This window comes from Bison bison, unplaced genomic scaffold (genome assembly GCF_000754665.1).
Source record: "Bison bison bison isolate TAMUID 2011002044 unplaced genomic scaffold, Bison_UMD1.0 scf7180017864072, whole genome shotgun sequence".
Classification (NCBI taxonomy): Eukaryota; Metazoa; Chordata; class Mammalia; order Artiodactyla; family Bovidae; genus Bison; species Bison bison.
The window spans coordinates 10,532,449-10,546,517 of NW_011494644.1; the positions used below are offsets into that span (position 1 = coordinate 10,532,449).

At 42.9% G+C, this 14,069-nt stretch overlaps 1 protein-coding gene across 2 annotated transcripts in view; it reads right to left on the reverse strand.

The window, feature by feature from the left end:
• The window catches only part of XPO6 (exportin 6), a 107,038-nt gene that overhangs the window by 92,587 nt on the left and 382 nt on the right, over positions 1-14,069 (reverse strand). The gene's annotated exons all lie outside the window — the stretch shown is intronic.

Consider the following 14,069-nt stretch of genomic DNA (forward strand, 5'->3'; position numbering starts at 1 on the left):
TACAGTTCAAGATTTGCAAGACATTTCAGGTTTGAAGAGAGCTGCTTTGACCTAAAGCCCCAGGACAGGGGCTTCTCTTAAGCAAGTGTAGGCTCTCTGCCATTAGAGGAATTTCAGTAGAAAATCAGAGAAACCCTAACGTGACTGATAAACTCTCCCATGAAGTTACTTCATATATCCTTTAACATTCTAAATTAATACACCAAACTAACAGGATCAGCAACAAACGATTATCAGAAAAATCATTCACCAGGATGAATTCTGCAACTTTCTGGCAATGGACCCACTTTCCTGCAATTAAACCTGTTCTTACATTATGTTATAACAAATAAACCTGAAACCAAGTGGGGAGGAATACACAATTAACTACACAGATCATCAGACAAAAGGTAAATGTATGATGGTTCAGAAAATTACCAAAACTACCAGATTATACAGTCCTATCCCAAGACAATCATTTTATTCAAGTCTACAATATCAGAATACAAGAAATTATAGTGTTCTTAATCTAACTAAAATTAGTGGCATGAGATTAATCAACCAAATGTGCAGGCTATTCCAAACCTAATTTTATCAACATTCTGAAACTAGTCAGCCAAATTATATTTTTCAAGTGATTGTTGGCTGACCCATCAGAAAAATGTATAGAGGTCAGGAATGGTCAGCTGACACAGGAAAAAAAACACATGGAAATAAAACATCCAAAGATGTTCCACTTCACTCATAACCAAATTCCTAAAGTGTCATTTTCATCTTTCACATTAAAAAGTTTTACTGGTGTCAGCCAGAATCCCACTAGTGATAATATAAACTGATTTAATCATTTTGTAGAAAAAGCACTAAATACCAGAATTTTTAAATGCACTGTTTGCCCCACAATTTCACTTCTACAAACTTATCCAACAATCTCAAAAAATGGATAAAGATACATTTAATGTGTTTACTGTAGTTCTGATGCAAAACACACTAGAAATCTAAAGTATCCAACATTAGGAAACTAGGTATAAACATGAAGGTAGGCATACCATGTTCCCAGGAAAAATCAGGAACAATGATCCACACTAGAGATAACCTGAGTTACTGAACTTCAGTAATACAGATTTCTTCCAGCAACCATGCAAAAAAGGCAAGTTCTCTCTCACTGAGGTAAAGGGAGAGGGACATTACATGAATTGGGATAACAAGGCTTTCCCACACAACAACCTTCAGTGGCAAATGCCAAAGCCTTTGACTGTGTGGATCACAATAAACTGTGAGAAATTCTGAAAGATATGGGAATACCAGACCACCTGACCTGCCTCTTGAGAAACCTGTATGCAGGTCAGGAAGCAACAGTTAGAACCGGACATGGAACAACAGACTGGGTCCAAATAGGAAAAGGAGTACATCAAGGCGGTATACTGTCACCCTGCTTATTGAACTTATATGCAGAGTACATCATGAGAAACACTGGGCTGGATGAAGGACAAGCTAGAATCAAGACTGCCAGGAGCAATATCAATAACCTCAGATATACAGATGACACCACCCTTATGGCACAAAGTAAAGAACTAAAGAGCCTCTTGATGAAAGTGAAAGAGGAGAGTGAAAAAGTTGGCTTAAAGCTCAACATTCAGAAAACTAAGATCATGGCATCTGGCCCCATCACTTTATGGCAAATAGATGGGCAAACAGTGGAAACAGTGGCTGACTTTATTCTTTTGGGCTCTAAAATCACTGCAGATGGTGACTGCAGCCATGAAATAAAAAGACGCTTACTCCTTGGAAGGAAAGTTATGACCAACCTAGACAGCACATTAAAAAGCAGAGACATTACTTTACCAACAAAGATCCGTCTAGTCAAGGCTATGGTTTTTCCATGTATGCATGTGAGAGTTGGACTATAAAGAAAGCTGAGCACTGAAAAACTGATGGTTTTGAACTGTAGTGTTGAAGAAGACTCTTGAGAGTCCCTTGGACTGTAAGGAGATCAAACCAGTCCATCCTAAAGGGAATTCAGTCCTGAATATTCATTGGAAGGACTGCTGTTAAAGCTGAAACTCCAATACTTTGGCCACCTGATGCAAAGAGCTGCCTCATTTGAAAAGACCCTGATGCTGGGAAAGATTGAAGGCAGGAAGAGAAGGGGACAACAGAGGATGAGATGGTTGGATGGCATCACCAACTCAATAGCCATGAGTTTGAGTAAACTCCGGGAGTTGGTGATGGACAGGGAGGCCTGGCGTGCTGCAATCCATGGGGTCGCAGAGTCAGACACGACTGAGCAACTGAAGTGGACTGAACTGAACCTTCAATGGTAGGAAACAATGGAGAAATATCCAAAGAATTCTAAAAAAAAAAAAAAGTATGACCCATGAATATTATACCCAGCCAAGCTGTCATTTATGGATAAAGACAACAGACACTTTCAAAATGAGTAATTCAGGGAACAGAGCAACCATAAACTCTTTTGGGAAAAAAATTATATTATATATGTATATACACACTATATATCAGCTCATCAATGTTAAATAGATTAAAAGGTTCAAGAAAACACTCAATCCCAGATGGTGGAACAATGTCTACAAGATCTGTGGGAAAGAGTGCAGTTCAAGAATTTTATACCCAGCCAAGATGTCCTTCACATATAAAGGCAGAGACATTCTTAAATCACCAAATAAGGCACTATTTCTTAAGAGTGACAATAAACTCCAGCTTACAGGGAAATGAATCAAAAATTTCAGACATGGAAAGACCATAGTTAAAAGAACTAGTAGGGGGACATTTGGATTCTTTAAAATATGAAACTAAAACTAAACACTGAGGGCATTATGGTTATAGAACAGACTATAAATGCTCTAAAGACACTGACAAAGTAAAATAACAAGCGTAAAGAGGGAAAAGTGGAAAGACTACACATCTTCTTTTCCTATTATGAAGTTCACTGATGCTGCCTAGAACTGAAACATGGATATATTAAAAATAATGCCATCTCTGTAATGGTTTCCATTACATAGAAATGTTTTCCACTTCCTTAACCTTTTTTCCTTAACCTACTGAAATTTATCAAGAGCTAATAATTATTGAAGCAAAGATATGTTTGAAATTAACAAATCATTTTTCAGTTTCATTTGTTTCTTTTTCTGCTATTAAACTGAAATGAAATGGAGAGACCTCAAGAGGACTGTGCTCAGAGGGGGAAAAAAAAAAATCAATACCAAAAGGTTACAGCCTGCAGATTACATTCGCACAACTCTCAAAATGACAAAACTACAGAGATGGAGAACAGATAGTATACTGGTTGCCAGGAGACAGGAGGAATGCTACAAAGGGTATTAGGGGGAAAAAAGTATTAGGAATGAGTCAGACCTTCAGTGGTGATGGAACAGCTCTGTACCTTGACTGCTGTAGTTACATGAATCAATACATGGAATAAATTGCACAGAACCACACACATACACGTAAATGCAGGTTACAAATGGTGAAAAGGGAAATAAGTCTGTAGTCTAGTCAATAACTGACATGTACCAATGTCAATTTCCTGGTTTTGATATTGCACACAGCTATGTAAAATGTCACCATTGGGGGGATCTGGGTGAAGGGTACAATGGAAAGCCTTGTACTCATTTTGCAACTTCCTGAGAGTATATACATATTGCAAAAAATGTACTTTTTTAAATGCAAATGATAGTAAAAATGATTTTTATTTTAAAACAAGCATGACCCCAAAAATCAGCATGATCACTTTTTTAATGAAAGTACTTATTTTAGGCATCTATTTTCCTTATCTTATAGACAAATAGAAACATATATGGACTATTAATCATAGTTCAGGGTACGAGGATCTAAAGGATTTCTCTTTTTGCCATGTTCTTTGTACCTTTTGATACTGCCTGATTTTGAATGAGCATACATAATTTTTATAAAAATTACCCAGTTGTTACTCTAAAAAAAAAAAAAACTTATCCCAAGTCTGATTATTAGCCAATTTAAAAACCAATGAGGGCTTCCCAGGTGGTGAAGCTACTGGTAAAGAAGCCACCTGCCAATGCAAGAGACATAAGAAACACAGGTTTGATCCCTGAATCGGGAAGATCCCCTGGAGGAGGGCATGGCAACCCACACCAGTATTCTTGCCTACACATCCTCACAAGGCAGAGAGAAAGAAAAACCAATGATTCCCCTCTACCTCAACTGCATTTAACTCATAAAATACCTTTACCTTTCCAGGGAGTCTGAGACCAAAGATCTTTTTTCATGATAACCTTCATACAAAAGAGCAGCAGACTGCTCTGATGTAAGTGAACCACTGCGTATGCTACGCCTAACTGAAATGAAACACGTACAGAAGTCAGAGCACCTTCCTCTATGTTGCTCTGTAACGTGCTCCAGCTACCACATTACCCTCAGGAGTCACATGTTCTCTATTCTGTCACATCAGAGAAGAAGCAGAAATAGCTTTTCTCTCATTTGTTATCAGCAAACTTTTACCATACTGCCCTTTCTATTATAAGAGGTAAATTATACAAGTTTTAAGGTTATTATCACTATATGTACTTCCCTGGTGGCTCAGATGGCAAAGCATCTGTTTACAATGCAGAAGACCCAGGTTCGATCCCTGGGTCGGGAAGATCCCCTGGAGAAGGAAATGGCAATCCACTCCAGTACTATTGCCTGGAAAATCCCATAAGCTCTTATGAAATGTATGATTTGCAAATGTTTTCTCCCATTTCACTGGTTACCTTTCCAATCTGTCCGAGTACACGAGGGCCCTAAACAAAGCTAGCACGGAGTGTAATTGTGAAACACACAGACCTTTTTCTCCCGCTAACCCCCAGCTTCCTTCCCTTCCCATCAGCCTCTCTCACCGCCTTCATTTCTCTCTGCCTTGTGGGTTTCCTCAGCCACTATCCACAGCCCTCACCTCACGCCACCCCCACTCCCACTCATCCCCCAGCAGTTCTCCCAGGAGCAATCAGTTTCAGGGGCCTCCCAGGAAGTGTACCACCTACACAGCATTTGTTCTGACAACTCCTTTTGCTCACCTGCTCCTCACCTCTACCTGCTCGAAAAATTACCTGAGCTTGCTGGCTGCATGGCTTTTGTAAAAATTATACTCATACTCTATTTCAATCTTACTACGCTCTTTGAATGCTGCTACTATCAACTACTAACCTCAAGGGCCTACACTGACCTTCTGGGATTTGCTGTTTTTACACCTCTTTTTTTTCTTTTGTTTTGTGGGTGGAGTGGCTCCATCACACAGCTTGTGGGATCTCAGCTCCCCAGCCAGGGGTTGAACCCGAGCCTGCAGCAGCAGCAGCAAAAGCAGAGTCCTAATCACTGGACCGCCAGGCAAGGCCCATCACACCTGACTTCTTCAATTACCTAAATATCTGCTGAATGCTTACTGGGCACTGGAAATGTAAAGAGTGAGACTCATTCTGCTATGGGACCATAAAGAGAAGGAATCAATCCTCCCCACCCCCAGGCTTAGAGGGAAAGGAATGGAGAAAAAGCCAGGGAAAGGATGGAGGAAGTTCCCATTTTGCTCTTCAAACTTCTGAATTATCTGACACTTACTACAAGAATAGTCTTGTAATTCTTATATAATAAAAACAAATCAAAATAACATAAGTAAAAAAAAAACTATAATCAAAGATGATAAGTGTTAAACTAGCAGCTGGAAAGCCTCAAGGGGGTCATGGTCATGGTAGGTAAGGTCTCAAACAGAAGAAAAGGATGATCAAGCAGAGGGAATAGCACTGAACAAAGGCAGAGACGTATCAAAGTGTACTCGGTGTTCTGGGAATGACAACTGGCTTGCAGAGGCTATAGAACAAGACATAATTTGAGAAGTCTTTAAAAGATATTCCGAACAAACCACTATAAGCATTTAATATATCATCTTCATCCTTACTGAGAGGACTAAGAGTAAGAGAAATTGTGAAAATCCAGGGCCCATGTGCTTTCCACTACTCTGTCGTGATAAAAACTTGGTCTTTGACAACACTGCGGACCCTCCGCTCAGAACACTTTGGGGTCAAGTGACATGACCACGTCTGAGGTCCGTGAGGTAGCTCTGGCAGGAACATGGAAAGAAGATGGATTGGTGGAGGAAGAATCTGGAAGCTGTGAAGACACCAACTACAAAAGCAAGAGATGACAGTAGCCTCACCAAGGCAGAGGGAATGGAGGGTAAGGCTGAGGTCAGACATAAGTTAGCTACAGAATCAACAGGTCCATAAGTGGGGGACTGAAGGCAAAGAGAAATTTAAAGATGACTCAGCTTTATCACTGGAGTGTCCGGTGAACAAGATCACTAAGAGAGTTAGGGTATAGGGGAGGAGGTGCTAACCTAAATGGAAGACGATGGGTTTCGTTAAGACACATTTAATTTGATGTCTACAGGGCACTCCAATGGATATCCAAGGCAAGAGAATGTGACTGAGTTCTCACTGGTTCACAGCTCATAGCTGGAGTCATAAGAAAGAAGATCAAGGGAGACTGAAACAAGAGTTATATCATGGAAGCCAATGGAACCGAGAAAAAGTGTTTCCAGGCAGGGGGTGGGGAAGGGCGGGTGGGAGGCCGGAAGGGACCAGTGGTTGCCAACAGCCAAAAGAGGGCATAAGGACTGAAAAGAGGCTATTTATGTATTCACTGGACTACACCAACTGAGAATCTGTGGATTTAGGTATACTCAGGGGCTCCGGGAACCAACCCCCATGGATGCCAAGGGATGACTGTATACTGGATTCAGCACACAGTGGTGGCTGGTGGTCTTGAAAAGTAGTGACGACAAATCAGTCTGCAACAGGCTGCAGAACAAACCACCGGTGGAGACAAAAAGGGAGGAGGAAAAAGCAGCAATAAGTAACAGCTACACATTCAAGAATTCCGTCCCTCTTCACCCCAGCCTGTGCAGTTACACCTCCCTTGCACAGGACACTTCCGCTGACAACCCAACCACCTACAACTGTCACAATCCTTGTCCTGTCCAAAGACAATTACCTTCACCTCGACACAGCAGTGACTCTGTACCTACAGACAGAGCCAAATCCCTTATTTTATCAGCACATGGCCTATCTCCTGTCATCTTCCTATCAGTTCACCTGTCATCTCTTTCATCCCTACCAAATCCAATCACCAATCAATTAAAATTTCCCACCATTCCCAATCGCCAGTTTAGAGGCTTCCAAAATCAGCTTGAGCGCCTCCCTTTTCTTCGTCCCTTGCATCTGGAGTCCATCTGTTATAAGTGATGACTCTCTTGGTCAAGTCTTCCTCTCCACTCCTAACTCCAAATCCAAAGACAAGCGTTTGTCATATCCACACAGATGTTCTATCTGGTTTCCTACACCAATCTAACCTACACACAGCAGATGAATCAATGTTCCTTCAAGAAAAAAATTAACCAAAAAACAAAGCCAAACTCCCTAGGATAGGGCTGGAGCCCCTCCATTACCCAGCTTTTAACTGCTTTTATAAGCTTTCTAACTGCTTCTTCACAAAAATCACCACCACTGCCAAACTAGTCTATTAGAGACGCTATCATAACACTACATGTTCAGTTACACCCTTCTCTTCTCAAGTGCCCCCTCTCTGCAAGTTCTATTCACTCTCCTTCTCTAAAAACCTTGAACACACAAGACTGCCACCGCATTCCTAACTACAACATAACTGTCTAGGATTTCCCTCATAGCTCAGTCGGTAAAGAATCTGCCTGCAATGCAGGAGACCCAGATTTGATTCCTGGGTCAGGAAGAGCCCCTGGAGAAGGAAATGGCACCCTTCTTCAGTATTCTTGCCTGGAGAATCCCATGGACAGAAGAGCCTGGCAGGCTACAGTCCATAGGGTCACAGAGTCGGACACGACTTAGCGAATAAACCACCACCACCACTACAGGAGGAATTGTTCTATACTCCTGGGATACATCAGTGAACAGAGCAAAGCTATAGGAAGTTAGTATTTTGGCAGAAAGAGGTAACAAAAACAGACCTCATAAATAACATTAAGTTTGTAAAATGTTTAAAAGTGTGTATGCTACAAAAAGAAGTGGGATGAGAGTTCTGAGATGGGATCACAGTTTTCAGTAAGGACTGGCCTCACTGGGAAGATTACTCCTGAGAAGACTTGAAGAAGTTCACACTGCTCCTGTAGCTGTCTAGGGGAAAGAACAGCCCAAGGAGAGACAAGAGATGGGGGCAGGCACACATCTGGAGCTTCTCAAGGACAGCAAGGAGGCCAGGGCAGCTGAACAGAATGAGCCAAGCAGGGAAGAGCAGGAGAGGGGTTCAGAAAGTAATCACAGCCAGAACATGGAGGGCACAGCAGGCCACGGAGGCGCACCATGGCCTTCCCTCTAAGTGAGCTGAGAAGCCAAGGAAACAGAACAAAGATATCAGGTGCCTTCGATTTTTCAAAGGACCACTGAGGCTACTGTGTTAATATAGTCTATAAAGGCACAAGGTCAGAAGCTAAGAGAACAGTTAGGAGACAACTGCAATAATGCAGGCAAGAGATGCTCAAGGCCTAAACTAGAGAGACAGCAGTAGAGGGAACAAGAAGTGAAAATCCTGGCTACAATTCAAAGGTAGAAAACAATCAGCCTTCCTGATACAGACCAGATGTGGGACAGAAGAGAAATAAAGGTCAAGGATGACTCCAAGTTTTTGGCACAAGCAATTAAACGGATGGAGCTACCCCCAACTGAGACAGAGAAGCCCTGTGGGTGGAAAGGAATTAAGGCAAAGATCGGGAGTGGAGTTTTAGACAGGTTACATTTGCCATGCCTGACAAACGAGCTTGCATGTCAAGTATGCAGCTGTGTATGTGAGAAAGGCAGCTGGGGAAACAGGTCCAGCCTGGGAGCTCACTGGACCCGAGGCTTAGAGCACTCCACCTGTTCAAAGATCGTGGGATGAGGAAGAAATATCCAGTAAGATGGGGGGAACCAAAAGCACATTTTAGCGTCCTGGAGGCCAGGTGAAGACAGACTTAACAGAGAAGAGAGTATTCAACGTGTCCAATGCTACTGACAGACTGAGTAAGATGAGGACTAACCTCTATGTTCAACAACTGTGGGGCGGGACCTTGACAAGCGAGCTTAAGAGAGAATGGAAGGAAGGTGTGGAATTAGAGACCACTCTTTCCTGGAGTTCTGCCGCAGAGGAATGAGGAAATGGAGCAGCAGCTGGCCAGGAAGGTAGCAGTAAAGGTATTCACGATGAGAAAAAATAGCATGTTTGTGTACCGCGTCCATATGGGCAGCATGTTTGTGTACTGTGTCCATACCGGCACACAGAGCCCCTACTAAGCCCATGCACCACAACTACTGAGCCCTACAAAGTCCTGAGCACTCGACAAATGTCAATTCCTTCCTTCACTTCCACCCTTATTTTCTATTATTTTTATTGATCTATATCTAATCTTTGTAACTATCTGCAAATTTTCAACTAGAGGGCTCTTTTTTCCCTTGTCCAACTCTTCTGAATCCTTCACGACTCAAATATTTCTCCTGGGAACTCTTCCCTGGCCACTCTGCCCCACTAACCTCCCTCAGGTGTGCTACCAATGAATTCTTCTACTATGTGTTAGTCAATCAGTCATGTCCAACTCTTTGCAACCCCATGGACTGTAGGCAAGAATATTGGAGCGGGTTGCCATTCCCTTCTCCAGGGCATCTTACCTACCCAGCGATCGAACCTGGGTCTCCTGCGTTACAGGCAGATTCTCTACCATCTTAGCCACCAGGAAAGCCCTATTCTTCTACTATGCTAAACCTTATCACACAGCCTCTCGTAATTACCAGAATATATGTCCCATTTCCTCACTAAACTGACTCCCAGGGGTCAGGGGCAATATAACCCTTCCTGGGGTAAAAGTGTAGCAGTTGAGAGCACTGACTCTTGAACCAGACTGCCAGGCTCTGAATGCCAATTCTATCAATTGGTTGTAGTGTGAGCTTGAGAAGCTGCCTAACCATTCTGGGCCTTGAATGTTCTCATCTATAAAATGGGAAATAAAAATAGTCTCTGCCTCCTGGCATTGTTTGAAAGGCTCAGATAGTTAAGTATCTGCCTGCAGTGCAGGAGACCTGAGTTTGATCCCTGGGTCAGAAGATCACTGGGGAAGGGAACGGCTACTCTAGTATTCTAGGCTTCCCTACTGGCTCAGCTGGGAAAGAATCCACCTACAATGTGGGGGACCTGGGTTCAATCCCTGGGTTGGGAAGATCCCCTGGAGAAGGGAATGGCTACCCACTCCAGTATTCTGGCCTGGAGAATTCCATGGACCTCCAGAGAAGCCTGGCAGGCTGCAGTCCATGGGGTCACAAAGAGTTGGACATGATTGAGCGACTTTCACTTTCTTTCATAGAGACTCTTTCATGATGATAATGTATCCACAGATCCTAGGATTTTACGTTTGATGCAGGAAGTCAATAAACAGATGAATAAACTGAGGCACTACAAAGCTCGGGACTGTTGTACAGAATAACTTCTCGACACCACGTTAATAATGTTTTGGGGTTCTGTTTAGCAGGTCATTTTATCATTTGAACCATACATCGCCTCATTTTTTCAAGAGCTGTTCAAGTCTTTCCTGGATAGTTAACCTGTCTCCCAGAAAACCTCTGTGCCAAGACTGCCACAGAGAACCTGAGTACCGCTGAACCTTGCCCTGTGGTCTCCCTCCACCACCACAGCTTCTTCATGCCTCCAGTCCTGCAGTGCACAACGCAATACAGTTGCCGAACTAACGGAAGGCACACCAAGTGAGGAGCCAAATTTAAGGTCTGATTTTCCCTCCATTACAGGGACTGTTCACAGAAGACGACATTCAAAAATGAGAAGGCTTAGTAACCAAAGCAATCTTCCAGGCAACTAAAAAAAAAAAAACAACCCACTAATTTAAGCAAGGGTTCAATTTTGCACAAAATTTCCATAATAAGCAAATCTGACATTAAGTAAGAACTTTTCAGAGAAGTGGTGGGAACCTCTGAGATGTTACATCACTTGAGAACTCATGAGAATTCAACCCAAAATGATTTCATCAAAGGTAGTTACAATCTCACTGTTCTAGGTATTCCTTGCTGAACCTACAAATCTTTCACTAATTCTAAATTTGCAGGTCAAAACTCATCTTCCTAGAGGGAGACTTTAAAGGAAATTCCTATGGTCCCTTGCCCACATCACCATCTCAGAACCAAATAAAATATAGTTGGATGACATTCCCAACCATCTTCCATGTGAGGCAGCATCTGTACCTCAAGGAGCAGAGACTTTGGAGAAGGGCAGCCTGGGACCAAATGCCAGCTCCACCTCTTGTTAAACAGGAATCCTACACCAGGTATACTCACCTCCTCCTCTAGTAGTAATGGCAATATGGTAACCAACCTAGCAGGGCTGGTGTGCATAACTGATACTGAATGACTGAAAAGAAACAAATAAATGAAACACAGGTAGCTCAGTGTAGATACTTAACCAATGGTAGTTCTATCATATTACATCATTTTCATCTTATTAGGGAACTGAAATTTAGAAAGAAGGTATTACAAAGGCCCCAACTTATTTGCCAACGCTTTCAAGGCTTTTCAAAGCAAAAATGTCAAGTCACTACGAAATGGAAAAAGAGTTTCTGGAACAAATAAAGAACTGTGATCCCTCCCCTCAAATGAGACACAAACCAGGCAACAGCTTCCTTGCAGTCGGGGGCAAGGCCTGCCCCAGCCACACCCCTGAACCTGGGACACCTAAGGAGACAAACCCCTGGGGTCAGTGCTGCAAAGAGGACACGATTTGACAGTCCTATTGGCCTCACATCCGCTGTGGTCACCCCCTGTGTGCTAAAATAAGTGAGGGGAAGGTTACAAAAAACTTGACTGAAAAGTTATCTCAGAAAAAAATGGTAAATGGTGATCATGAAGTCAACTACTTTACAATTAATTGCTCAAAGGTGGTTATTTTCATAACGCTCTCCTGACTGCCAATTAAAATGAAACCTGAATACAAGGGTGCTCGGCCAGCTAAGTCGATACACAGTAAAATTCTGCCCAAATGTTCTAAGGCAATGTTGTCAGCTACCTGAGAGAAGGTACCTGTCTGTCTTGTTTATCTGACATTTGCTAGAGCCTCGCATACGATGGCCACTTACATTCATTAAAAGATGTGTACACCCGTGTTCATATCAGCATTTTTCACAGTAGCCAAAAGGTGGAAGACACCCAAGCGTCCATCAACAGATGAACGGATAACAAAATGTGGGCGGCACACACAATGGAATATTATTCAGTCATAAAAAGGAAGGACATCCTGACAGATGCTACAACACAGATGAACCTTGCAGACATTATGCTAAGTGAAATGAGCCTGTCACAGAAAAACAAAAACCGTACAACTCCACTTATATGCAGGCTTATACAGTAGTTAAATTCAGAGAGACAAGTAGAAGCGTGGTCACTAGGGGACAGAGAAGAAGGGACTGGGAGTTTCTGTTTAATGGGTATAGTTTCAGTTTTACAAGATGAAAATAATTCTGGGGATGGACACAATATGAGTGTACTTAATGTGACTGAACTGTACCCTTAAGGATGGTTAAAATGGGGCTTCCCTGGTGGCTCAGTGGTAAAGAATCCACCTGCCAATGCAGGAGACACGGGTTCCACCCCTGGTCCGGGAAGACCCCGCATGCTACAGAGCAACTAAGCCCGTGCATGTAAGATAAAGGGGAAAAAAAAATGGTTAAAATGGTGCATTTCATGTTACCTATATTTTACCACCATTTTTTTTTAATTCATTGAAAGAATCAATGAAGGCCCACTGAATACTACTATCATCATTCATTCAGTGTTACACCTCATACTTTTGTTCATTAGAGAATTCCTGTCTCCACATTCTACAGCTGAGGACATTGGGACTCAAAAAGCTTAACTGATCTGCCACTATCCATCCTACCTACGCATGGTACAGGCAACACTACACAGTGCTGCCTGGCATTAATGGTGCATTTTATCTGACTGGTTATAAGCATCATGAAGACAAGGGCTACAGCTTAGGTCTCCTCTCTCTGCCCCAGACCTAACACATCACCTACAGGACACTCCAACGTTCAGAACACCACGCTGGCCTGAAGAGCTATTATCACAGACAATGTCATGGCCTCCTTTTCTCTACTAAACCCCTAACGTGACAGAGATAAAATGGGCAACCTATAACTGGAGGTGCTCAAACACAGACTTGACGTCTCAAGCATCTTCCGTGGGCCTACTATGTACCAAGAGCCAGAGAAGATAAAAATTCTGACAATTTCACCTTTGAGGGAACTGAGTCCACCACAATGGACTACTACGGCTCAGAAATAATCACTCCAACAAGACAAATGCTAAAAAACAGATGTGCACAAATCTCAGGAAGTACTGAGAGTGCCTTTGGGCCTGGAAAATACGGAATGTTATCCTCAGAAGAGGTGGCTTCTGAACCAGATCTGGAAAGATGAAGCGATCTCCAGGCACTCCAGGGCAAAGGTCAGAGCATGTAGTAGACAGGCAGGCAGGGTGAGTGTCAACAGAGTACAGTTCCTGACTTTGCAATGATCTAGGTAAGTGACCTTTGCAAACCACAAACCCTCTCAGCTGCCCTGTATATAAGCTTATACCAAGATGGCAACCCACTCCAGTATTCTTGCCTGGAGCATCTCATGGATAGAGGAACCTGACCGGCTGCAGTCCATGGAGTCGCAAAAAGTCGGACACGACTGAGCCGGCTAAAACAAGATCCACTCCAGCTCTGTCAAGTGTGTTCTACTAGGAGCTCTGAAATCAAACTAGGTTCAAACCTTGCCACTGTCACTTAAAGAGTGACCCGGAACTGGATATTTAGTTGCTCTGTGCCTCAGTCTCCCCACTTCAGAACACAAGGCTGGTGTACTAATTAAATAACACATGTCAATCACTTAGCACAGAATTGTTAGCTACTGTCGTGATGAGCTACAATGTAGGAGAGGCAAACAACAGATTCAAGGGTTGTGTCTGCGTCCAGGTCCCTCCCAGTCCTGAACCATCCCTGGGGCGGGAGGCGGGGTGGAGGGG